At 35.4% G+C, this 26,770-nt stretch overlaps 1 protein-coding gene across 17 annotated transcripts in view; it reads left to right on the top strand.

Annotated features, from left to right (window-relative positions):
- Positions 1 to 26,770, top strand: part of RFX3 (regulatory factor X3) — a 345,069-nt gene that overhangs the window by 50,001 nt on the left and 268,298 nt on the right. For 2 of the 17 annotated variants that reach the window (XM_058301788.2, XM_058301784.2), the window contains exon 1: positions 16,398 to 16,470. The exons of the other annotated variants lie outside the window; for them this stretch is intronic. The gene's annotated coding sequence lies outside the window, so the exon portion shown is untranslated. Of the gene's footprint in view, positions 1 to 16,397; positions 16,471 to 26,770 lie in introns of those variants that run through there. 17 annotated transcript variants of the gene reach the window in all.

Below are 26,770 nucleotides of genomic sequence, written 5' to 3'. Positions count from 1 at the left end.
TCAAATATTGCAGTGTAAATCTTTTTTCTGGAAGTTTGTACTGTAGATAAGAATCAGTGAGGTAAAAATTTATGTATAATTTCATAGTCAATTAAAGTTTTTCTTTTGTTTAAAATACTTTTTTTTGGTCAAAAAATAACATAAGAGATTTAAGATATTATAGAGCTCAATTGACTGCCAGAGTTGCAGAGTCAGGACCCAAACTTACTATCCCTCTAAAACAATGAAAACACGGCCACAACAACTAAAACCAGTCATTTTAGAATTCTGCAAATTAACCAAACCTACAGAATGAAATGAAAGTTGTCTATCAGAGAGAAACTAATGAACCTCTGTTAACAGTGAGATATTGTTACATTTTAACTTGGGTGATTCCCATCTTTCTTCCCTCCCCAGCTTAGTAATGTAGCCAAAAGCTGGCAGTATTGCAGAGAGTGAAGAGATCTGTCCACTCTTGGAGCTGCAGTAAAAGCAACATCCCCAGAGCACAGTTAATATTTTGTCCAAACTTGCAGCTCCCTGGGAAATCTCTATTCTTGGTTATGGTGGCTATTTGATTTGATTCAGAGTTCAGCTCAGCTGGGAGAAGAAAAAACCTACCCCCCAGGGCATTACTGAAACAATAGCAAACTGTTGGCAACATCTCAGCTCCCTAAATCTAGGATTTCAGTTGGGGCAAACAAGAGCCAGGCCAGGAATTTAAAAGGAAATCCTGGAGAACTAGCCAACCATAGGAAACTTTGAAAAGCTCAGACATATTCCTACATATCTAAAAGGCTGCATGATGCACAAGGCTGTTTGTGTACCTGGCCAGGAGGGACCTGGGAAAAAGAGAATGTCACCTCTGGCTGACCTTGAGACTCTGTAACTGAAAGTAAAATCTAAGGCTGTCTTGTAAACTGCCTGAAGTTTGAAGGTGTGACTTCAATAACATGACCCAATGACAAAGAGTAGAAGACATAAAAGCAGGGCATTTAAGGAAATCTTCTGACCAGTCATTCTCTGGCCACTAAATTATGTTAATCCAAGTGTGGCTCGTAGGAAGCTAGGCTTAAAAATACAAAGAACTTAAAAATATGCTAGCAGAGAACGCAGTGGCCACACTACAGGGTATACAGAATCTACAGGGTTAGTTCATAAAAGCGCTAAACGAATAAGGAGCAATAAGAAAAACAACACACAAAAAAACAGCAACAGCAACAACAACAAAAATTCTTGAGGTAGTGTTGGAAGAATCTGATACCAGAGTTCTGTTATTAAAATATATGATCTAAAATATCCAGTTTTCAAGGAAACTTATGAGACGTGTGAAGAAACAGAAAAGTATGTCATATAATATAGGGGAAAAAAGTCAGCCAAAAGAGAGAGCTCAGATTTTAGACTTATTGAAGACTTTAAATTAGTTATTAAAAATATGTTCAAAGAAATAAAGGAAACAAAGTCTAAAGAAAGGAAAGTATAAGAACTTTTTCTTACCAAAGAGAGAATATCAGTGAAGAGAAATTATTTTTAAAAAAAGGAATTTTGGAGTTTAAAATAACTGAAATAAAAAATTCGGTAGAGGGGCTCAACAACAGATAAACAGATATGAACTGGCAGATGAAAGAGTCAGTAAACCTGAAGATAGGTCACTAGAGATTATCCAGTCTGAAAAATAGAAAGAAAAAAGAATAAAGGAAAATTAATAGAACCTCCAAACCTATGAGATGCCTTCAAGTATACCAACACATGCCTAATGGAAGCCCCAGAAAAAAAAGAGAAAGAGGAAGGGGCAGGGTAAAACAAAGAAAGAATGACAGAAAATTTCCCAAATTTGAAGAAAAATATTACTCTGCACATTCAGTAAGCTCAACGAACTCCAGGTAGAATGAATTCAAAGAGGTCCATACTAGACACATCATAGTCAAATTTCCAAAAGTCACAGATATAGAGAAAATCTTGAAAGCAGCAAGAGGAAATATGACATAACATAAAAGAGAGATTCAATAAGATTAACAGGTGCCTGTTTATCAGAAACCATGGAGGCCAGAAGATATTTTCAAACTGTTTAAAGAAAAAGTCTGTCAACTAAGAATTCTATAACTCTTCTTTAAAAATAAAGGAGAAATGAAGACATTTCCAGATAAACAAAATTTGGATTTGTTTTTAGAAGATCTGCCCTATAAGAAATACTAAAGGAAGTCCTTCAGGCTTAAATGAAAGGACACTAGATAGTAACTCTAATTCATATGAAGAAATAAGGAGCAAGGGTAAATGTAACTATACAGGTATTATGAAAAATATATAACAAGACATACAAATGCATTTTTGTTGGTAATTTCCCCTCTCCTATTTGTTTAAAAAGACAACTGCATTCTGCATTAAGGAATAATTATCAAACTGTGTTAATAGGCCTATAACATATAATGATGTAATTTACATGATAATAGTAAAAAAGGGGGAGTAGATGTAGTTCATGTGGTTGACCACCTGTTTCCCATGTACGAGGTCCCAGGTTTGATCCCTGGTACCTCCTAAAATAAACACACAAACAATTCTCATTGGGGAGCAGATGTAATTCAATGGTTGAGCACCTGCTTCCCATATCTGAGGTCCTGGGTACAATCTCTAGTACCTCTTTAAAAAAAAATAGTACAAAGGAATGAAAGGGAATGCAGTTATACTGGAACAAAATTTTGTGTACTATTGAAATTAAATTAATGTTAATCCAAAGTAGAATGTTAAGTTAAAATGCTAATTATAAATATAGGTCAATTGCCAATAAAATTTTTAAAAATTAGTAAAAGAAACAAATTAAAAAGTTCACTAGAAAATATCTAACATGAAGGCAGAAAATGAGGAAGAGAAGGTATTATAGAGCTCAAAAACACTATTAGAGAATAGTTATAATATGTAATTTCTGTGTTAAGTAATATCTTCACATAACCTTTAAGGAGAAATGTTACTAGTTGGGCATATTGATATGGTTACTCTTAATGGCTTTATTTTATGATACTACCAGACATTTCTCAATAGATAAAAAAACAACAACAAAGTGTACCAAAGTGAAATCAAAGTGAAAATATTCCATTAACTTTTAGTTCTTAAATTGTTTCCCGGGAGAGTAAATAGCAATATATGGAAATGAGAGATATCTCTTAGTATATTTCTGAAAGTTTAGGTACACAAAATTTATTCCTTTCTCTTCCTCTAAATGTGGAAGAGAAAAGATGAGTAGAAGACTTGGGGGAATAGAGGCGATCATGGGAAAAAGACATCTGGAGATAAATGCAAATAGGATAGGGCTGTTAAGAGAAATGTTTTAAGCAGAATATTTCAGAAGTCTTGAGGGATATTTCTGTCTGAGCATCCATATACTATTACTTTCTGCTAATCATTCTCCATGACTGTCCTGCCCAGTAGAATTATGATTTCATAACAAGGTTTGTTTAATGAAATTTAGGGCTTTCACTTTTTAAATGCCCTCAGAAAATAAAACCCATATTTGGAGTTATGGTGTGAAGAAAGTCTAACTATATCAAACAGTATATGTGATTTTCTTCATATAGAAAGAGTGATTACATCGAATTTTTTTCCTACTGATTTAAGCTGATTTAAAAATGAGGTTCTCAATTTTTTCCTATCATACGTGGTTGAATATCGCACACTTGCAGCTGTAATGAAGGCTGACTCAATAGGGAGTATGCCCCTGGATAAGAAAAAGTAGTTTTTAAATTGACCTCCAGGTAATTCTGATATAGTGTACTTCCCTTCTATATAAATACATTTAAATAATAGATTCCTAGAATCTTATAGAGATTAATGTTATTAAGACACTGCAGTGATTAAAATTGAATCTACTTTCAAGACAGTTTTTTTTCATAAGTTATATGAACGTTGTCTAGTACTTCTATTAATACTTACCAGTATCTTCAAGACATTTTCATTCCTAGGTTCTGATAATAATGATAACATATTAGGTCTTTAATTTCTTTACTTACTTTCTAGCAACAACAACAACAACAAAATAGAATAGTCATTTTAGGAGGCTTCCTACAATTATTTCAAATCTTTACAACTTGTTTCCTGACCTTAAACATTTTAGAACACTGATTGGGACCGGTGTTCTAAACATACAGATTGAATTTATAAACTGGGCATTTGAATTCATACTAAGTTTAGCTTCACTTTGTACTTGAGTACATCTCCCCCTTATAATGCAGAGATGCATGGTGCTGTTTTTGTCTCAGCCTCTAGATTCTGAAATGATGTACTCACTTTAGTGGTAATTCCAGCCACTGGGCTGGCTCATCTACTCCTGTTTCCAAGCAGTTCATAAAGTCCATATCTTTGGCTGCATTGCTTTGGTATATACCTAATGTGTGTCTTCAGTTCTCACTGATCATGGTTGTCTCCATTTCACTTAGCCTACGGCATCTGCTTCTGAATTTTTCTGTTCCCTATTCTCCACAGGTTTCTTGCCCAAGTGGAGTTGTGATGCCATAAACTTGGCTTCAGTACTGATAGACTAGCTACCTTCCAGTGCCTTATATATAGTGATCCTGTCTAGTTATATAATAGTAAGTGCAGGTTATAGGTTGGTTATGTTAATGATTATGTTTAAGAACACACATATAATGCTTATAATCCATTTTTCTCAAGCTGTGCAAGTTTGGACTCTTCTCATTTGCAAATTTTCAGAATGATTGGGACGTCACTGTTATATTGTTTTTAACCTGTCTAACTCTTCCAAAGAATATACTGCACTCGTATGGGGGATGGAGGAAGGGAGGGTGTTACTGAATTTGGAGGTAAATCTATATCCTGAAACTTTTTGGCTGAATGACCTTAAGGTATGTTTCTTATCCTGAGTCAGAGATCTCATTTATAACTTGGGGATAATGAAACTTATCCTTTTATTTAACCTTTATGTTAAAGGCATCACTGATATTATGAAGTTATGTGTATAAGAAGTTTGTGAACAAGAAGGCTGTCACTGTGGGGTTTTCTTCTTGAAATTTGTGAAAGTGAAGGGATTTTCAAAGTGGTACTTTGTCAGTCCATAATTGAGGGAAGATATTTTCTGATGAAATTTGTTCATATAATTTTTCCATTAATTGAAAAAATTATTTTAAACAGTAGGTTATAAAGAATTATGCATACATCCCAGTAACATTTTATTTTAACTTAACACACACAAATGACTGGGTTTGATTAGGACCAAGGCCTTTCCTTGTGATTTAGTTTTGTTGTGTGGAGTCAACTTGCATACACCTACGCACATAACAAATCATTCTCAATTTTCAGTTTGTTTCTTTAATGTAGATTAAACATTTAGACAATTGCAAAGCAGTTTTTCTCTTTTTAAGTTACAGTAGTTCTCAAAGTGTACTTCCCAGAGTAGCCACGTCAGTATCCCTTGGGAACTTCTTAGCATGCAAATTCTTCCTTTTCAGCTCAGGTCTATTGAATCAGAAAACTGGGGGTAGGGCTTAGCAGTTTGTTTTCATAAAGCAATCATGATAGTCTTTGGGAATATTTTCTGATTTCTTCTATCTTTTATATTTCTTTTATCTTTGCCTATTTCCACAGCAGTGTTTTGTCATGACTTGCCTTTATCAACTCTTTACAGAGCATTTGACTTAGTTTTTTAAAAAATTTATTTATTTTATTTATTTCTCTCCCTATCCCCCACGCTCCTGCCCCCCAGTTATCTGCTTTCTGTGTCCATTCACTGTGTGTTCTTCTGTGTCTGCCTGTATTCTCGTCAGTAGCACCAGGAATCTGTGTCTCTTTTTGTTGTGTCATCTTGCTGCTCTTCGTGTGTGCGATGCCACTCCTGGGCAGGCTGCACTTTTATCACGCAGGGCGGCTCTCCTTACGGGGCTCACTCCTTGCGCGTGGGGCTCCCCTTTGTGGGGGGGGCGGGCACCCCTGTGTGGCAAGGCACTCCTTGCGCGCATCAGCACTGTGCTTGGGCCAGCTTCACCACTCCGGTCAGGAGGCCCTGGGTTTAAACCTTGGACCTCCCATTTGGTAGGTGGATGCTCTATCCATTGAGCTAAATCTGCTTCCCTGACTTAGTTTTTATACATATAAAACCTTTTCTTTGTTTTCATGGTTTCAGTTAAATTAACTGGTTACAATAACATACAAATCCCCTTTATGAGGTTTAAAAGCATATACTACTGGTTCTTGTTGAACATAGAACTTGGCTTGGTAGATGGGAGCCGAAGTGTGCAGGCCATGCTAGAGAATAGCCTACAGGCTGTGAGTTTTCAGGATACATGGGCCTTTGTCAGTGTGGTTGAAAAGAAAATGGAGAGTATGGGTTCATATAGCAAGTTGGGTAAGTAAAGGTTGGTCAAGTATATTTTTCTGTATAGGCTTAGGTTTCTTTATAGCACCCTAACTCAGTATGCATGTAATGATATTTTAGACTTTTGTAGGTCTGTAGGTAGCCTTCTTGTCTAAATCCTGAAGTCTGAACTTTGATTTTAATAACTCCCAGAGATCTCAGGTCAGTATTTGGAGAAAGCAGAGAACTCAGTAGTTAATATGGAAGATGTGTACCTGTTGTTATTACCACACCAAATAGGAAACTGTAGCAGTTAATATTTGAAATATAAAACAGATGGAAATGTTCTTTGCTAGCCCAAGATTGTACCTTTTGCCCCAATTAGCTTATAGTGCCTACTTTGATTTTGGGGAGAAAAGTTTGATGTGGGGAAAATTAAAGTTGATAGCTCTTTCTTCCCAAAGTACAGGTGAAATATTTTTCTACCTTTGGGACCCTTAAGGGATTACATAAATAGATCCAGAAACTGGCATACTGAATTGGAAGCATTGCCCTTTGGCAACATTCTGCATGGAGTTTTGATTGAGCTGCTTTTTAACGTATGCTTTAATTATTCATTTTTAATTTGTGACCACATTGCTAATCTTGCACAGGGAAAGGTCCTAAATAGCTTGTCTAAATCAACTAGGTCATCTTGTTACTACAATAGTTGGGTCATAATACTGCTGTTCAACATTAATAGACGCTTACCTAATGCAAAGAAAATAACTATTGCAAGACAACATCAGGATACCATGACAGTTGTCCAGTAAAAGCAGTGCTAGGCCCACTGAAGTTGTTCATATAAGGATTTGATATTGCCTAGTTTTCATTCTTCAGTCATAACAACCTAATTATTCCATCAAGAAAATAGTAAATGTTAAAAATCGGTTTAAAAAAAAAGTGAATGCTTAAGATAGACTACGTTTTCTTTAGGAATAGATTCTATTCCATATATTTGATATGCATGGCATTAGTTGAGTTTTTGTATTTAAATTCCATTTTGCCATCTTGACAATTATGTAGAAAAGTAATGAAAATTTTAATTTTAGTTTAACAAAACTAAAGAAATATTAAAACAAAAGTTACATGTAAAATAATTATTGAATAAGTTTTGGGTGGTAATTATAAGCTAGTGATAGACATGCATTATATCATTTTGGCTTCATAATTTCTCTCTAGGATGTTATTATCTAAGGTTTATAGATGAGAAAAATGAAGTTAGAAGGCTAGTGACTTGCCCGAGGTCATTTAACTAGTACTTGGGGGAGCTGGGATTTGAACTGTGGTCAAATCCCAGTAGTATTTAAAAGCTTAGCTTTACACCTTAATATCCGGTGCTTCACTATTCCTGGCCTGCTTTCAAAAACTTCCCTCTTCCTGTCAATTCCAGAGATAACATTCAATGACTTGACAACAGTGACCTTTCTAAACAAATAGAGAGTGTTACAGAACCAGATGGCCCAAGATTATATTTTATTTTTCTGGCTCAAAATAAATTGCCTGCTCCAAGACTGATAAAGTCCAAAAAGAACCTTTCTGTGTCCTAGGACTTCATCAGGCCACATGGCCTAGCCAGTGCCCTTTAGCAGGAGCCAGTCACCAGTACAGAGCCTTTTGTCTTTATGTGATAATTTAGATTAGGGCCTAATGAAAGGGCAAGAAGCTGGTTTACTAAGTGAAATCATTTTGGTCTTTGGTAATCGCAGTACTTTTGATAGAAAGGTTCTGAGGGATTGAAGACAGAAACCTGAAGTACTACTGTCTGTCCTGTTAAATGGATGTAAGCAAGGACAAGGCTGATTTATAATTTAACAAACTTCAAAATTACATCTTTTTTTTTTCCTGCTGGAATTTGAGAGGATATTTTTAATAATTAGCATCCTCTTTATAAAATAAAATCTATATTGTAAACGTAAGTTATGTCACATGTAAGCATAAAAATAATTCTCCTATGACCTTAATTATATTTAGTGTATTTCAAACTTAGGGAAACCAGGTTACATAGAGCAGGTTTAGAAATGTTTCAGAGATATGTTAAAGCCAGTTTAACTGAGTCATACTCATAATTGAGAGTAATTATAGTAATAAAAGATGGATTTTTTTTTTTGAGACTTGGCTTTGCCATTACTTAGATTACGTAAAAGTTACACTGAAAATATAAGGATTCCTATATACACCCCACGCACAAATTTCCCCCTCTTCGTAACATCTTTCATCAGTGTGATACATTTGTTATAATTGATGAGCAAATACTGAAGCATTGCTACTAACCATGGTCCATAGTTTAGAGTATGGTTTACAATTTGTACTGCATACTTTTACAGGTTTTGACAAAATGTATAATGTCCTGTATCCGTCATGTCACTATCTTTAATAAGATAATAATCCACCTCACAGAGTTGTGAGAATTACGTTAAGTGTAAATGTGTTGTACTTCTTTGGTTTTGGTATTTTTGTCTTTCATAAGGGTTGGGAAGTTTTTGGTCATTATTTCCTCAAATATTCTTTCTGCCCTTTTCTGTTCTCTTCTTCTGAGACACTGATAATGTGTATATTTGTACATTTTGTGTTGTCATTCAATTCTCTGAGACCTTGTTCCATTCTTTCATCTTTCTCTTCTGTCGTTTCAAGTTCAGTTGCTTGCTCCTCCAGTTCACTAATTCTGTCCTCTACCAATTCAAATCTGCTGTTACATGCCTCTAATATATATATATACACATATACATACATATATATATATATACACGTATACATACATATATATATTTTTATTTTTTGCAATACCGGGTCAAGGAATTGAACCTGGGACCTTGCATGTTGGAAGCTGGTGCTTAACCACTGAGCCACATCAAGTCCCCTGAGTTGTTTTTATTTGTTTGCTTTTGTTCAACTTTTTGTTTTTAAGGAGGCACCAGGACCCAAACCTGGGACCTCTCATGTGGGAAGCCAGCGCTCAACCACTGAGCAACATCAACTTCCCTGAGTTGTTTTTTTCATTTGTTTTGCTTGTTGTTTGTTTCTGTTTTTTCAGGAGGCACCAGAAACTGAACCCAGGACCTCTCAGGTGGGAGGTGGTTGCTCAACTGCTTGAACCACATCCACTTCCTGCCTCTAATGCATTTTAAATCTCATCCATTGTGTCTTTCATTCCCATAAGCTATTTTGCTTTTCTTTGCAGGTTTTCAAATTATTATTTATGCTCATCCATGTCTTCTTAATATTCTTTATCTGTTTAGTCATATATTCCTTCAACTCCTTGAGTTGATTTAGGAGATTTTTATGATTACCATTGATTATTTGTCTTAAATCCTGTGTCTTATCAGGATTTTTGGTTTGTTCCTTTGGCCATTTCTTCTTGTTTCTTAGTATGGCTTGTAATTTTTTGCTGATGTCTAGGCATCTGATTATGTTGGTGAATTTACTATGACAGTCAGTTTTCTCTTTTTTTTGCCTAGTGGTTTTGTTTCAAAGCTCTTCTTTGATTTTTGGTTCAATTTATTCTAAATCTTTATAATTCCTCAGCTTTAGTTATCAAAATAGAACTAGGGGCCCACTAATAGGGTGCAGATTTTCTCCAAGCAGACTGGGATGAGAGACTCCAAAAAGTGGTTTTCCTTCTTGGCAGTTTCCTGGCTGGCTAGCAGGTGGTGGTTGTCACCAAATCTTTCCATGGAGGTATCTCTTTCAACCTTCACTTGCCCATAATTATGGTCCAGCCAGAGCTGAGATTCAAAGCAGGCTTTGCTGACAAAATTCACTGAAGAGAAACCACTCCACCATACTCTCCCTCTTCCCAGGGAGGAAGATGAATGTTTGCCTTTTAGTTGGCTGCAGTGAGTCACAGATTTTACTTAGGCTGTTCACCTTGAGGGTGGGGAATGGGTCCTCTTCCTGGCCACAGGGGTTAGCTACTCATGGTTTTTGTTTCAGCTTCTTCATCTTTTTGTCCCTTACCCTCCTGGAGGATACACAGCACTCTTCTTGTGTGCAGATCCCCAGAGCAGCTCCCTCAGACAATGCTTTACCCTTCCTCTGTTGTTTTTGTGAGAGAGTCTAGCCTTGCCTATATAATCTGATGCTAATTTCCCGTAAGTTCTCACATTAGTGTAGATGATATTTCTAAATTCTTATAAAACAGTAATGGAGTGGGAATTATAACATTGAACAGATTTCAGAAAGTTAAATAGCCAGAGGGTTCTTGTCTGTTTCCAGATATCTTAGCAAGATAAGTAAGTAACATGTGGGATATTAGAATGTTAGTGCTAGAAGGCCCTTAAAGGCCATCTATCTGATTCCTCTCATTTTTTTTTTCAATGTTAAATTTCTTTTTTTTAAATTGTTTTTTAAAAAAAGATAATAGACCATACAAAACATACGTTAAAAAACATAATAAGTTCCCATATACCCACCCCCACTCCTCCCACATCAACATCCCCTTTCATCAGTGAGGCATCTTCATTGCAGTTGGTGAATACACCCTGGAGCACTGCCACACCACATGGACCATAGTTTACATTGTAGTTCACACTCTCCCCCAGTCCATTCAGTGGGTTATGGCAGAATAAACAATGTCCTGCATCTGTCCCTGTAATACTGTTCAGGACAACTCCAAGTCCCAAAAATGCCCCCATACCACATTTCTTCCTCCCTCTCCCTGGCCTCAGAAACTCATGGCCACCATCTCCACATCAATGATAGTTTTTTCCATTGTCAGTTCTATAGTAGAATACCAGCAAGTCCTCTCCAATCCATATTATATTGCTCCATCTTGTGGACCCTGGGATGGCAATGTTCACTTCACCTCTAAATTCAGAGGGGCTTAGATCCCACATGCTGATGGATGTGATTTTCCTGCTTGCAGATGTAGATACTCGGTTCCCTGGTGTGGAGGTTCACCATTTTCACCTCCCCATCAGCTGACCTGGGTAAGTCCAACAAACTGGAGAGTAGGTGTTGCAACTCTGCTGAAGCTCAGGGCACAGCAGGCACATGGACAGTCCAGAGATTTAAGTCTCCTGAGCATACACAAACCCCAGCGCCAATCACAGGTTCAGTAAAAGTGACAGAAGAGGCATGTGTAGAGAGGTCACATCTGAGTCCAACTCATCATAATCAGGAACCTCTCATTTTAAGACATGGACTTCCTTCTAATCATTGTCACCATTTTTGCCATGTTTACATGCACCAGCATCATTAGTTGTAAGGGTGGCAATCATCTCTTAATCTTGATTGATAAAGATTTCTAAAAGTCCTGGCAGAGAAGAGATTTTGTATGGAGGAGGCTGTATCATGCTGTGAAGAGAACCTGGGCTTTATTGTCAGAGGTTGGGATAGGATCTTCTTGATCCTGCCAATTACTAGTTTTGAGGCAATTGGAATTTAGTGTTTGGTAGAGTGTAGCCACTTAATTATGCTATCTCTTTACCTTCCACCTGGGCCATATCTGCATCTATATTTTAACTGTGACTGATTTTCCTTATTCCTATGTGATTCTTTGGATTTGAAATGAGTTTAGTTTTTATATTATGTATACTAATGATACTTGACCTTTTTGCCCTTTCTCCAACAAATTTGAGGCTGAGGAATACAGTAGTACTACCTTAAGATAAGCTGGGAGGGGTTGTAGCAGATCAGAGTCTTGAGGTTGTATATTAAGTATAGTTGGAAAAGATTTTCCTCCAGATCTGGTTTGTGGGGATGTGAACATGGAACTATAATTTCGGAAACTATAATTCTGTTAAGCTGCATATACAATTTTTCTTATAGATTTTGTAAATTTTGATTATCTCTATTGGTTTGCTTATGTTAGGGGTTGCATATGTTTAAAGAACTCATTAAAAAGCTCAGTGTGTCATATAAATGTGGTTATCGTAACAAATGAAAGCAGATCGAAATTGAAAGAAAATTTAGCACTTGAAAGCAGGGCCAACACCACTCTAGTTTGAATGTTGCATGTAATTTATTTGCTTGTTTAATCACAAATAGGTATTACAACCTATGCACAATAGCCAGGCCAAGGACACAGAGTACATTTAAATGTGGAGGATACTAGAGTCTCTAAATTCATTCCTACCTCAGGCTGATGGGCTGCAGGTGGATACCTTTAAAAGGAGTCTCGGGAGTCATATTTGATGTGGCCTTCAGCGGAGGCTCCAAAAGCAGCAGCAAGAGGTGCTGATCACAAGGCTGCAGCAAGAGCAGCAGTGAGCTTCTTTGCATGCACAGCACAGCACGGGCATTGAAGCTAGGAATCAGAGTGAACCGGTGTCATTCTACCTCAACCTGATGCTCACCAAAAGAGTATCTGCACTGTTTTTATAAGACGTGCCCATCTGGCTACCAGTCCATATAATTTCTTCACACAAATGTTTGGTTTTCAGTAATTACAAAACATGTTTTACTCAAATTATTTGCATTCTGTTTATGGCCAACATGTTTGCAGTAGTGTGTGTGTGTTTTCTCAATGTTTACAATGGTTTTTGGGATCCAAGATCATTAATATATTTCAATACATCAATAAAGTGGCAGTGTTTTAATGTGAGATTTTAAAAATATGGTTAAGTATATTCCTGTGAGAAGAACTCTCCTAAAGAAAATAACGGGAAAATGATGTTTTGTAAAATCACCAAAAGCTCATCTGTAAGAGCAAGTGCAAAAATTATGTTTATAATCATACATAACCTTTGTGTATCTTTTTGAACTTACTGTTGAGATTCTGTAGTTTGTATATTGATCAGAACAAGTTTGTTTTTATTTGACTTGTTAAAAATATTTTTTTCATCCTTATTTGATATCCTGGAAATTTTAAAAAGTTGATCCTTACATTTGAAAAAAAGGAAATTCAAACAAAATCAATTATTCAGTTTAGATTCTATAGAAACTAGATTGGAAAATGGAAGATTGGTAGATAAAGAGAATAATATGCAAACAGATAAGACTATGATTTAGTGTGAATTTTCTTTTATTTTGCGGCATTTTGATTTGGGAACATGTTTTCTTTTCTCTGCTTTTGTTAAATAAATGAACAGAATTTCTCTTGATCATCTGTAACATATTTTCATTGTAACCAGTAATCTCTGGGCTTTCAGTTGAATGTTTTTTATATTAACTTGTGTGGAGAAGCATTACATTTGTCTAAATTTTGGGTACATTCGTTAGAGAATGCATATTGCCAAAAAATTTGCAGTTTAAAAAATATTAACATGAATGGATTATGAAAAGGGAGTCAAATGTGTAGTTTTACACTTTCAATTTCCATTGTCCTTCAGAATGTTTAATATCTTTTAATGAAATTGTTTTTTTTTTTTCAAATAAAGAAAACAATCAGGCAAAAATATGAGATATGTTTTCATTTGTCCAAAGCTAATGTTGACTTAAATAGGTCTAGGTCTTCATGGTTGACAGCTGCAGATAATTAGCTTTTTCTTCCTTAACAAAGAAAGCCAATGGAGCTGCAAGGCATCCATCCATTTGCCTTTTCTGTCATCGTAATAATGTATGTATTTAACTTCTGCAGTTTCTTAAATTGATTTAGTGCTAAGCTGCCTACATCTAATAGGAGTGACAAGTGAAAGCAGCAGCACATATTTGTGTGGCAAAAGGGAACAATGATTGACAGCAAAGTTCCTCTTTATAAGAAATTGCAGTGTGTGGAGCTCAGAAAGGTCCAGATACATAATTCTTAAAATTAAAGAGTATATTCATGTGTATTGAAAATTGATTGCCACTTGTATATTTATTTGATTGTTTCTGTGTTCTAGTCTGTAGGTGAGGGACACAAAGGGACAGAATCTCACCTGACGACTGAATATGAGGACATTACCTTTAAGCATATTAGTATTTGTAATTGAAGATTGATACTTCCAGTTGATTGATCAAGTTCTGATTTTGGGCTACATAACTGAAAGTTTCTTTTAGCTGTAAGTGATTTACCTTTGAGAGAAGCCAAATAAGATATCTATTCAAATGAGGATTTCGAGACCATAAATTAAATTATTCTTAAGTGAAAATATTCATTTTCACTTGTCTGTAGAACTTAAGGCATCATTTCTAGAGAGTAATCACATAGGGTTTGTGGTTTCTTTTGGTCAGACAGTGGATAAATGTGACCATCTTTCAAAGTACCCCAAATATTCTGCCTTTCCTTTGTTCTTGGGACACATGCCTGGAAGCTATGGTTGAAAAGACACTTGGTAATTGTTACTGAATAATGCTCTATGATGAGTCCAGAATCCTGAGTTTCATAATATACTGTGGAAATTTTTCTTCTTTTGGTAGCAACTCTTTGTTTTGGGGGTTTGGGGGAGCCCTATGTGCTCTTATACTCTGGCAGCCTCTACTGGCCATTGCAAATAGCAGCATTCATCTCTGTTCTTTCCATTCCAGGGTGCATATGATTTTACTTGGATTTAGCTTTCATGTTTTTTGGTCCTAACCTTTTTGTTACCCCCTTTTGAAGACTGAGCCATCTGTTCAGTGTCTCCATTTGTTGTTTTTAATAAGCTACTAGTCCAATGTCCTCATCAATAAATAATAACGTAAATGAATTAAATTCTTCAGAACCATGGGAGAAGTTATGAAAATAACCCTGCCTTGAGAAATAATTTCCATCTAAAGAGATAAGAGAGACTCATCTTTTTGTAGATTTTAAAGTTCTTTCTCAGATGTAAGCCTTCTGTTTAATCCAGAGATTAGGATTTACTTGTGGTTGATGAACAGCCTTGTTCTCTAAGAAAGCCTTGGCTTAGTTATAGATTTAATTAGATATTTATTCTTTAGATGTAGGTATATCATCTATCTTAGAGTTTCCTGGAAACTAGCTATAAATTCTTACTTGACTTTATTATGAATATGGATAACCTCTGGGTGTATATGTGTAGAGAGATGGAGTGCACCGTCGTTTGCTGTAGACTTTTAAGTATAGACAAATATTTACAAATATTTTTAAATGAAAATATCCAGTGACAGTAGACCCTGGGTTAATATGCTTTCAGGAGTAAAGACTAATATAATGTTTGGCTTTGTATCTTCATATTGGGGTAGTATTTGACCCCACAGTGCATGTTTTTCCCAACAAAATAGATCCATTTCTTGACATTTCTGTTTTTTCGGTTGCTCTGCTAATCTAGTTATCTTGGAGTCTCTTGGCATTTTCAAACCAGACACTAACTTAATCTTTTTATACAGAATCTCATATCCAATGGTTTTCATTCCCACTGCCACCACCTATTATTAGATTACTAAGAGAGCTTGTTTTTTTTTTCTTTTTAAAATATTTCTACTCCCTCCCTCCGTTGTCTGCTCTCTATGTCTATTCGCTGTGTGTTCTTCTGTATCTACTTGTATTTTCATTAGGCTGCTCCAGGAACTGATCCTGGGACCTTCTGGTGTGGGAGAGAGGCGATCATTCTCTTGTGCCACCTCAGCTCCCTGGTCTGCTGCATCTCTTAATATCTCTCCTCTGTGTCTCTTTTTGTTGCATCATCTTGCTACACCAGCTCTCCATGTGGGCCAGCACTCCTGCACGGGGCAGCACTGCTGTGTGGGGCCAGCACTCCATGTGGGCCAGCTTGCCTTCACCAGGAGGCCCTGGGTATCGAACCCTGGACCTTCTATATGGTAGATGGGAGCCCAATTGCTTGAGCCACATGTCCTTTCCGAGAACTCCTTTCTTTGTCTTCTACTTCAGCCCATGCAACCTGGTGATAAGTATTTGACTAAAACATTACTTTTTATCACATTACACTATTTTAAAAAACATTTATTGTTTCCTTAAGAAAAACAAACTGAATGGTATACAGAAAGGAGCAATAAGGTAGCACTGGTTTAGGAGTAGGAAGATAAGGGTTTTTTACTTCCTTAAGCTTCTGTTTCTGCCTTCTATAAAATAGTTTGTTGTGAAGATTGGTTGAGATAATGTATATGAAATTGCCATGAACTCTGCAGAACTCTATTATTTATATAGGATAAACAGACCAAATTCCTAAGTATAGAATTCCTTTCCAAACAGCTTTATTTCTTTATTATTCTCTGTGCCTGGCATATAAGAATTACTTAATAAACCTTCTATTTCAGGTAAGCAATCACTACTCTTTCCACCGGGAGATTGGTCACATTGCCACATCTTTGTCATTCTCATGCTCTTTGCCCTGGTAAGAATGCTCTCATTCATCTTTTTCAAACATGTTGTTTGAGAATAGTCCAGTTCCTTATGGGTCATTCTGGGCCACTTTGTTTTCATTTTAACCACAGAACACTTGCTATCTTTATCATTCACCACCCTATTTTGCCATATATAGTATCTTGTATGATTAAGAATATAATATTATTAATAAACTAGCACCCTATGTGCATGCTTTCTCTTCCCACATGTACTATAAGCTCCCAGAGGACAGAAATGTAGCTTTGGTTTTCTAGTTATTTTTTAGGAATATTTTAATTTGACTTGTAATGTATCCAGATTGACATATTCATGAAAAGTGGTTTATATTTTGTCAGGAGAGAAAATTTAGAGCAAGGGTTGGAAGGTTGTTAGAAGTGGGATGCTACGATGCTGACACTAATACTCTGATTCATAGGGTAAAGGCTTCAGATCTTAAGGGATGTGGGGAAGCACCCCCTTCCCCCCCGGAAACCAATGACCATATGTTATCAGTTTGTAATTCTTCTATTTTAATAAAGCATCCCCTTAAAATATAGATACTTTCATTAGTAAGCAACTCTTTATGTAGTAATATTGTTCCTTTGCCAAATTAAGTGAACAAAGGCATAGAAATTGTAGGGATAAGAGAGAAAGACTTTTCCATTGATACCCTTCTAAATTTCTTTTTAATATTTGCATTTTTACTTATTCAAATATATTGCAGCTATTCTTGGATGGGAAAGTTGTCACACATACCGACCCATGTATAAGCCTTCAACACATATAATATTTGATTCCTTTTATTTTTTTAACCCGTATGTTAGTTAACCAAAGGGGTGCTGATGCAAAGTACAAGAAATCTGTTGGCTTTTATAAAAGGTATTTATTTGGGGTAAAAGCTTACAGTCCCAAGGCCGTGGAAAGTCCAACTCAAGATATCATAAGAGGTGCTTTCTCACCAAGGTCAGCTGCCACGTGTTGAACCAAGATGGTGAGTGATTCTCTGCTGAGTTTCAGTCTTTCCCTCTGGGTTTGCTCTTCCTCTTCAGGCTCCATGGGCCCAGCATCTCCCTGATCTCAGCTATTGGCTGTCATAGGGCTTGTCTCTCAGGGTTTCCTATATAAGTTTCAACTCTCTTCTCCAAGCTCAGTTATAAGCTATCAGGCAAATTGCTGATATCTCCCTTGGGCCTTAGCTGTTTGAGCCTTCTCCTTTCTGTCACATGGCAGGATCAGAATGACAAAGTTCTCTCCTCTGGCTTGTCTTCTTGAGTAAATGTCCCTTTTTAATGGCCCACCAAGGGAGCGGGGACTCAACCTGAGTTATGCCGTACTGATATAGCCCAACCAGAAGCCCTAAATTGATTTTGTGAAGTAAACTTAATGAGAAACCCCTCACTCACTGAATTTAATACAGTCAAAGGATACCCAATGGAATAGATTAGTTTACAAACATAATTTTTCTCTTTTTTTGAATTTATAAAAATAATCTCAAACTATCACAACCTGCTTTATTGAGATATTATTCACCAGTTTTAGGTGTAGTTTGATGAGTTTTGACAAATACATATAGTCATGAACTACTCATCACACTCAAGAAATAGAACATTTCCATCATCCCCCCAAATTTGGTCCTGCCCTTCATTAGTCAGTCCTCTACCCTATCTCCTGGCCCCCAGCAACCACAGTTCTGCTTTATATCGCTATGGTTTTGCCTTTTCTAGAATTTCATATAAATGGAATCATACAGAATGCAATTTTTTCCTTTCAGATCGTTCTTGTGTATGTTAATAGTTTGCTCCTTTTTATGGCTATTTTATTATATGGATATACCACAACTTGGTTTATTCTGTTTTCTGGTTAATGGATAGAAATTTGAACTGTTTTTAATTTTGTGATATTAAGAACAAAGCTGTTATGCACATTCAAGTACAAGTGTTTATATGGACATATGTTTTTATTTTGTTCAGATAAATATGTAGGAGTGAGATTGCGGAGTCATACTATAAGGGTATGTTTAACTTTATTAGTAACTGCCAAATTGTTTTACACAGTGTTAGACAGTGCTTTTCATTTTAGCTATAGTTTCAGTGAATATGTAGTGGCAACTGAATGCAGTTTTAATTGGCATTTCTCTAGTGATATATGATGTGGAGCATCTTTTCTTGTGCTTATTGGTCGTTTGCATATCTTCTATCAAGTGTCTATCCAAAGCATTTACCCATTTAAAAAAAACTTATTTTGTCTTCTCCTTATTTTATATATATTCAAGATACAAGTCCTTTATTAGAAACAGGTTTTGTATACATTTTTTCCCCCAAGTCTATGGACATGTGGTTTCATATACTTTTGAGTGTTTTTTTTAAGGAACAAAAGTCTTTAGTTTTGTTGATTGTCCAGTTTATCAATATTTTTCTTTTATATTTTGGGCTTTTTGTGGAGTATTAAAAACATAATGTCACTTAGATTGTCTCATACATTTTCTTCTAGGAGATTAGGAGATTACAATCTTGTATTTAGAGCTATGACACTTTTTGTGTTAACTTTTATATATGGTGTCAGGTAAGGTTCATATCTTTCTATTTGGGTATCCATTTATTCCAGCACCATTTGTTTGAAAGACTCTAGTTTCTCTATTGAATTACCTTGCTACTTTTATTGAAAATCAATTAACCATTTACAATGAGGGTTTATTTTTGTTCCAACTTTATTACTATCTTTTTAAAAATACCCTTTTTTTTTGAATTTTCTCTTTTTTTATTTTTATATTTTTGTCTTTATTTTTTTAATATTACATTAAAAAAATGAGGTCCCCATATACCCCCCACCCCCCTACTTTCTTGATTACTGTAGCTTTATAGTCTTGAAATTAGGTAGTATGATAAGGGTTTTCGTTTCGTGTTATTTTTCAAAATTGTTTTGGTTTATTTTAGGTCTTTTACATGTTCATATAAATTTTAGAATTAGCTTGTCAAGTTTCACAAGAAAAGCCTACTGGTATTTTGGCTGGAATTGTATTTACCCTATGGATCAAATTTAGGAAAATCAACATCATAATATTGAGTCTTATGATTCATTAACATGATTAATCTCTATTTAGGTATGCTTCAATTTTTCTCACCAATCTTCTATAGTCTTCAGTGTATACTTCATGCACTATTTTTTTTTTTTTTTGCTGAATTTGTCCTCAAATATATCATATATTTGAGACTATTTGTCTTGTTTCCTGCCTGCTATAGCAAATACTGTACAATGGATTGACTTAAAACAATGAAATGTTACTGACTTACAATTTTGAGGCTAGGAGAATTCCAAAATTGAGGCCTCAACAAGGCAGTGCTTTTCCTCTGAAGACTGTGACTTTCTGGGACTGACTGAGGGCAATTATTGGTCCTTCCTTGGCTTTTCCATCATGTGGTAATGCCCATGATGGCATCTTCTCCATTCTCTTCCTGGTACCATTGACTTCCAGCTTCCACTCTTCTTTAAGGTTTTCTCTTTCTATATCTGAGTTTCATTCTGTTTATAAAGGACTTCAGTAATCCAGATTAAAGCCCAACCTGTTTCATATGTTCACACCTTAACTAAAAATAACATCTTAAGAAGATTCTATTTGTAATGGGTTCATACTCATAGGAATGGATTAAGATTAAGGACTTTTTAGGGATTGGAGGGGGGGTTACATAATTCAAACTACCGTACATATTATAAATGGTATTGTATGCTAGTATTGAAATACAATATGGCCAGTATTGAAATATATAGCTTTTATATATTGATCTTAAAACCCTGTGATGTTACTAAATTTGTTTGTTATTTCTAATAGCTTTTTTGGTGGAGTCTTTAGGATTCTCTGCCTAGACAATCATATTGCCTACAAATAGATTTTTACTTCTTCCTTTCCAGTTTGTCAGGCTTTTATTAATTTTTCTTGCTTTATTACATTGTTTAAGATCTACAATGTTTAATAGAAATGATGAGAGGATTTTCTTGTCTTCTTCCTGATCTTAGATAGAAATCATTCAATCTTTCACCATTATATATATTGTTAGCTTTAGGTTCTTTGTAGATGTATCAAGTTGAGAAAGTTCCCTTTTATTCCTAGTTTGCTTAGAGTATTTATTTATGAATGAATTTAAATCAAGATGATCATATGCTTTTTCTCTTTTAGTCTGTTAGTGTGGTAAATTATCATGATTGATATTCTAATAATAGAGCAACTTCGAATTCTGGGATAAACTCCATTTCATTATGATTACCCTTTTTATATGTTGCTGGATTCAATTTGTTAGGATTTTGTCATAGATATTTTTGCATCTGTATTCCTGAGGGACATTGGCCTGTAATTTAATTTTTTGTAATGTCTTTGTCATCCTTTTTTATATTAAGATAATGCTGCCCACATAAAATGAGTTAGGAAAGATTCCCTCTGTCATATTTTCTGGGAAAAAAAGCACCACTTGATCTATGAATTGTGAAATACAAAATTTCATTTGTGTTATTTTAACAAAAAAATTTATTTCTTATGACTGAAATAAATACTTTAAATTTGGTAAAATGCAGTTCCTCCTTTTGGATGTTTTTCACTGGTAGTTTTATCAAAAAACAAAACAGAAAACTGAATAGCTTATGCCAGTATGTTCACTTGGGTGTTTGTAAAACTCTTTGTAAATATTAACAAATTAGTAATTTTGGACTTAAATATGATATTAGCAAGCCATAAATATATGAAGCATATTTCATAAAGATGTTAATATTTACATTTTTTTGTTCATTTAAAAATGTTGGACAGTCTCTTATGTATTCTCATTAATTCAGTTTGTTTACAGTTCAACTTTTAACAGACTTATCAGTGGTAATTGTTATGTTTCAGTGTGGCTGAATTTTCTTTTTTTTTAACCTTTGATCTAGAAAAACATCTTTCTAGTAGTAGTTTTTCCTAAAAGAAACTGTTCCTTGAAAGTGCATTAGTTCATAAGTTGTGTCCTTTTAGATGAGAATACTTAGAGGTGTATTTTATTTTTTAGTCACTCATTTGACTTGACCTCATTGAATGATTGTTTACATGTTTGTGGTAAAACTATTCTATTTTCATCCAAACCACATTCTTTGAATGAACTTTAGGATCAGGATGTCAAATGCTATTTACCTCAGCATGTTAAAATTGTTTTTGGAGGATAGGGAAATTGGATTAAATAAATATAAATGAACTCTATTGGGTAATAAAGAAAAACAAACCTCAGTTTATTTCTGTGCCATGAAAATAGTTTGTCACTCTCTAATGTATACTTTCAAGAGTATTAAAATTTTAACTTTGCCAAGAGCCTTATATAAACATCTGCTATGTTTGTTTTATCTAACTTAGACTGTGAACACCCCAAGGAAAAACTCCGTGCTCTATAAATTATCTAGCATGTCCTTGTTTTGATAAATATTATGTAGTATTAGAATAATACTTCAAAACTATCTGAAAAGTTGAAGTGATAGGAAATAGGATTTCCTAAGGTCCTTAAATCCCTTTCATTTTTCCTTTTATTGCAGTCATGAACTTGAAATTTCTATCCTGTGTAAATTTGCCAAATGTTTAATACCAGTTACATGACACAAGATGTAAGAATCAATAGCTATAACTAAATCATTCAACATATTGTTGATACTTAGCATTGTTATATTTATGAAGTATCTTCTCCCCATTAGTTGCATTTACATTTATTTACTGTATGGAATGACATTAAAAGCCAAGTTATGAATTACTCTGTTAAGGCAACAGTGGGACTACTACTGTAATGTAGGTTTTAAACAAATTTTATGAAGAAAAAGAATAAGACAGAAATTGTAAATCTCAGTGATGTTGTAAGTCACTAAGAAATGTCGGATTTTGTCGATTATGATAACCTGTTATCTTCCAAGAATAAGTGTTCTATAGAAATATTAAATATGTCAAAGGAAAATACAAAATTCAAATATCTAATAGATACAAAATGCCTTAGAAGTACTGAAAGGTATTTTTAGTTTTTCTTGCACATAGAATAAAAATATATTGTTTGTTAGGAAATTGCTTGGTTAAGTTATCATCTAAAGCTTCATCTTTTCTTACAGCACAAAGAGTAGTCTGTATACCCGGAAAGGGCAAGAAAATAGTGAGCAGTATTTGAGGGAAATTTAGGAGCATTTTTTCTTCATAGTGGACACATGTAGCTTATAACTAACTATCGTGACTTGATGTATTAGTGATATAATGTAATGCCTGAGTTGTTTTTCTTTTAACCTCTAATCTTCCTGCTAAGCCTTGGTGGAAAAGAGGTAAAGAACCAACAACTCTGAGATCCTTGAAACCTTGAACACTTCAGTTAAGATGTACAAAGAATGGGATGACTGATATGAATAAGATTTTACAGTAACTTTTATTTATTAGTTTAAAGTTTAATGCTGAGAAAAGTAAAATTGAACACTGAGAATTACATTTCTACTTTTAAAAAATGTTTATCTTATTTATATGATGAGTGCATATGATAGAGAAAAAACTGGGCAAATATCAGGCTAATTGTTTTTTTAAACAAAGTTGTTCTTTTAAAACAATAATAAGAGTAAGTGACATTGTTAATATTAGATTTAGTTTTATGCATGTGTATATGAGGTGCAAGAGTATTTGTGTTTTATTTGTACCCATTTAGTCTCCAGTATAAATTTGTCCTGTTTTGTCTCATAAAAAAATTTTGCATTTAGTATAATAAAATCTAATTTATAGAACCCAGAGTAGATTTAGTGTCCTTTCTAAATACGTGATATGTAAATTTTAGGTTTCCTTAGCCACTGCCTTCCATTTCCAACTTGTCACAGACCATATGATAAAGCTGTTTATGCATTCATATGCTGTTTGGGTTGTAAGGCAGGGTAATAGAAGAAGGCAAGAGGAAGATCCCAGACCAGGGTCCTGTGATACATAAGCATTTATTGAGAATTTGTTATAATAAAGTTTTGTTCTCCATAATGTCATTATCTAGTTATTTAAAAACCTTTTTTTCCTGATTATTAAAGCAACACATTTGTTATAAAGAGGAAGGGAACTATTGCCCATTATCTCACCACTTACAGATAAAGAGCTTGCCTTCTTTAAGTAGTAGTATTTTTTCATTTAAAAGAATTTTCATTGAGATATATCATTCATACATGGAATATACAGAAGCAATAAGTATATAGTAAAAGTTGTGAACTTACAAAACATGCCTGGCATCATCATACAGGGCTCCCATAAATCACCCTACCACCAATGTCTTGCATTGTTATGAATTACTTTACAAATTGTGAAAGAGCATTGTCAAAATAGTACTACTAACTAACTTATAGCCAATATCTTACATTGTGTGTATTTTTTCCCCAACCCACCCAAGTATTAATACCCTGTATTATGTATTTTTTATTGTTCCTGAAAGAATGGTCTCTTATTTGCTCTGTTAACCACAGTCCATCTTCCACCACAGGATACTGTGTTTATACAGTCCCATGCTTTGTACAGTCTATTCAAAGTGTACACTAAGTGTCTCTCATTGTCATCACAAAGTTGTGCTGTCATCATCTCAGTCAATTTTACAACATTTTCATTATTACAGAAGGCAAAATCCCATACCCCTTACACCCTCCTATTGTTGTCCCTAGAATAGATAGATATTCTTTGCCATTGCTGCAAAAATTTACAATACTGCTGTTAACTATACCCATAGTTACATTAGTTGTAGTTTTCTCCTGTATCACCATATTCCTAACACTTTATAAAAGTGTACTATTAAACACAATCTCTACTACTAAAATTACTATGTTATATAGTTCCTAGATTATTCTCTAGCTGTGTTTCAATTGACATTTCCATCTGCAGACTACCCCTTTCAGCTGTAATCACATTTATAAATCAGCGATGCTTGTTATACTCATTGTAATGTGCTATTATCAACTCTATTCATTTCCACACATTTGCAGTAAACTTTATTAAAAATTCTACATTCATTGAGCATTGGCTCCCATTTTCAACCCCCATCCTATCTGCTAGTAACATATAGTCTGTAGCATTTAGTTCATATTAGTGAGACCATACAATATTTATCTTTTTGTCTCTGGCTCATTTCAGTCAGCAAAATGTCCTTAAGATTCATCCATGTTGTCATGTGCATCCCAATTTCATTTCTTCTTAGAGCTGAATAATATTCCTTTGTATGTATATACCACATCATTTTGTTTATCCATTCATCTCTTGATAGGAACTTGAACTGTTTCCAAGTTATAGCAGTTGTGAATAAAGCTGCCGTGAACATTGATGTGCAAATGTCAGTTTATGTCCTTACTTTCAGTTCTTCTGAATATATTCCTAGTAACAGGATTGATGGATTATATGATGGATTGATGGCAGTTCTATATTCAGCTTCTTGAGATACCACCAAATTGTCTTCCACAGAGGCTGCACCATTCTCCATTCCCACTGACAGTGAAGAAGTGTTCCTATTTTTCCACATCCTCTCCAGCACTTGTAGTTTTCTGTTTTTTTTTTTTTTAAATAATGGTCATTCTATAAGGTGTGAAATGGTGTCTCATTGTAGTTTTTATTTATTTTGTTTTTTTCTAAGATTTATTTTTTATTTTTTCTCTCCCCTCCCCTCTCCCCGCCCCCCGCCCCAGTTGTCTGTTCCCTGTGTCTATCTACTGCATGTTCTTCTTTGTCCTCTTCTGTTGTTGTCAGGGGCACAGGAATCTGTTTCTTTTTGTTGCGTCATCTTGTTGTGCCAGCTCTCTCTGTGTGCAGTGTCATTCTTGGGCAGGCTGCACTTTTTTTCGCGCTGGCGCTCTCCCTACGGGGCACACTCCTTGCGCGTGGGACTCCCCTATGCGGGGGACACCCCTGTGTGGCGGACACCCCTGCGTGGCACAGCACTCCCTGTGCACATCAGCACTGCATAAGGGCCAGCTCCACACTGGTCAAGGAGGCCTGGGGTTTGAACCATGGACCTCCCATGTGGTAGACGGATGCCCTGTCCATTGGGCCAAGTCTGCTTCCCTCACTGTAGTTTTGATCTGCATTTCCCTAATACTGGTGATGTTGAAGCTTTTTCATGTGCTTTTTGACTGTTTCTTTTTCCTCTTTGGAAAAATGTCTATTCAAGTCTCTTGCTCATTTTTTTTAAGATTTATTTTTATTTATTTCTCCATGCCCTCTCATTGTTTGCACTTGCTGTGTCTGTTCATTTTCCTTGTTTCTTTAGGAAGCACTGGAAACTGAACCTGGGACCTCTGATGTGGGAGGGAGGTGCCTAATCACTTGAGTCACCTCTTTTCCCTGCTTTTGTTATGTCTCTCATTATGTTTTTCTTCTTGTGTCTCTTGTTGTGTCAGCTTGCTGTACCTGCCTGTCTTCTTTAGGAAGCACTGGGAACTGAACCAGGGAACTCCTGTGTGGTAGGCAGGAGTTCAATAGCTTGAGCCACTTCTGCTTTCCTGCGCATTTTTTAATTGGGTGGCTTGTCTTTTTATTGTAGAGTTGGATATGAGGTTTTCAAATATTTTCTCCCCTTGAGTAGGCTGCCTTTTTGCTTTCTTGACAAAGTCTTTTGAAGAATAGGTAGTAATATATAGTAATTCCTTTTTTTTTAAAGATTTATTTTTTCTCTTCCTTTCCCCTCCCCTCCAGTTGTCTGCTTTCTTGTATCCATTCATTGTGTATTCTTCCATGTCTGCTTGCATTCTCGGTGGCACCGGGAATATGTGTCTCTTTTTGTTGTGTCATCTTGCTGTGTCAGCTCTGTGTGTGTGCGGTACCACTCCTGGGTGGCCTATGCTTTTTTCACGTGGAGTGGCTCTCCTTGCAGGGTGCACCCTTTGCATGTGGGGCTCCCCTATGTGGGGGACAGCTCTGTGTGGCATGGCACTCCGTGCGCGTGGGCCAGCTCACCACATGGGTCAGGAGGCCCTGAGTTCAAACCCTGGACCTCCTATATGGTAGGCAAATGCTCTAGCAGTTGAGCCACATCTGCTTCCCAGTATTTACATTATGATGAAAGTGTGTGAGTCTGAAGAGTTGATAATCACTAAAATTTTTATTAGAATAAACTTTATAACATAACATTTAAGAACATAGTGGTATAAACTAAGGTAATATTTCCTTCTAATTTACATTAATATTTAATATTGAAATTGTATTAGTCATTATTGGGAGATGTCCTCCTTTAGTTTCTTCCTTTTATAACTTATTCAAGTGGAATGGGTAAAAAGATGGTAGGTTGAGATGATGGATAAATAGCAGCTGAGGTGGTATTTCATGAGAAGAT

This window comes from Dasypus novemcinctus, chromosome 8 (genome assembly GCF_030445035.2).
Source record: "Dasypus novemcinctus isolate mDasNov1 chromosome 8, mDasNov1.1.hap2, whole genome shotgun sequence".
NCBI lineage: Eukaryota > Metazoa > Chordata > Mammalia > Cingulata > Dasypodidae > Dasypus > Dasypus novemcinctus.
The sequence above is the reverse complement of the archived record's forward strand: the minus strand, read 5'-3'. Positions and strand labels throughout refer to the sequence as shown.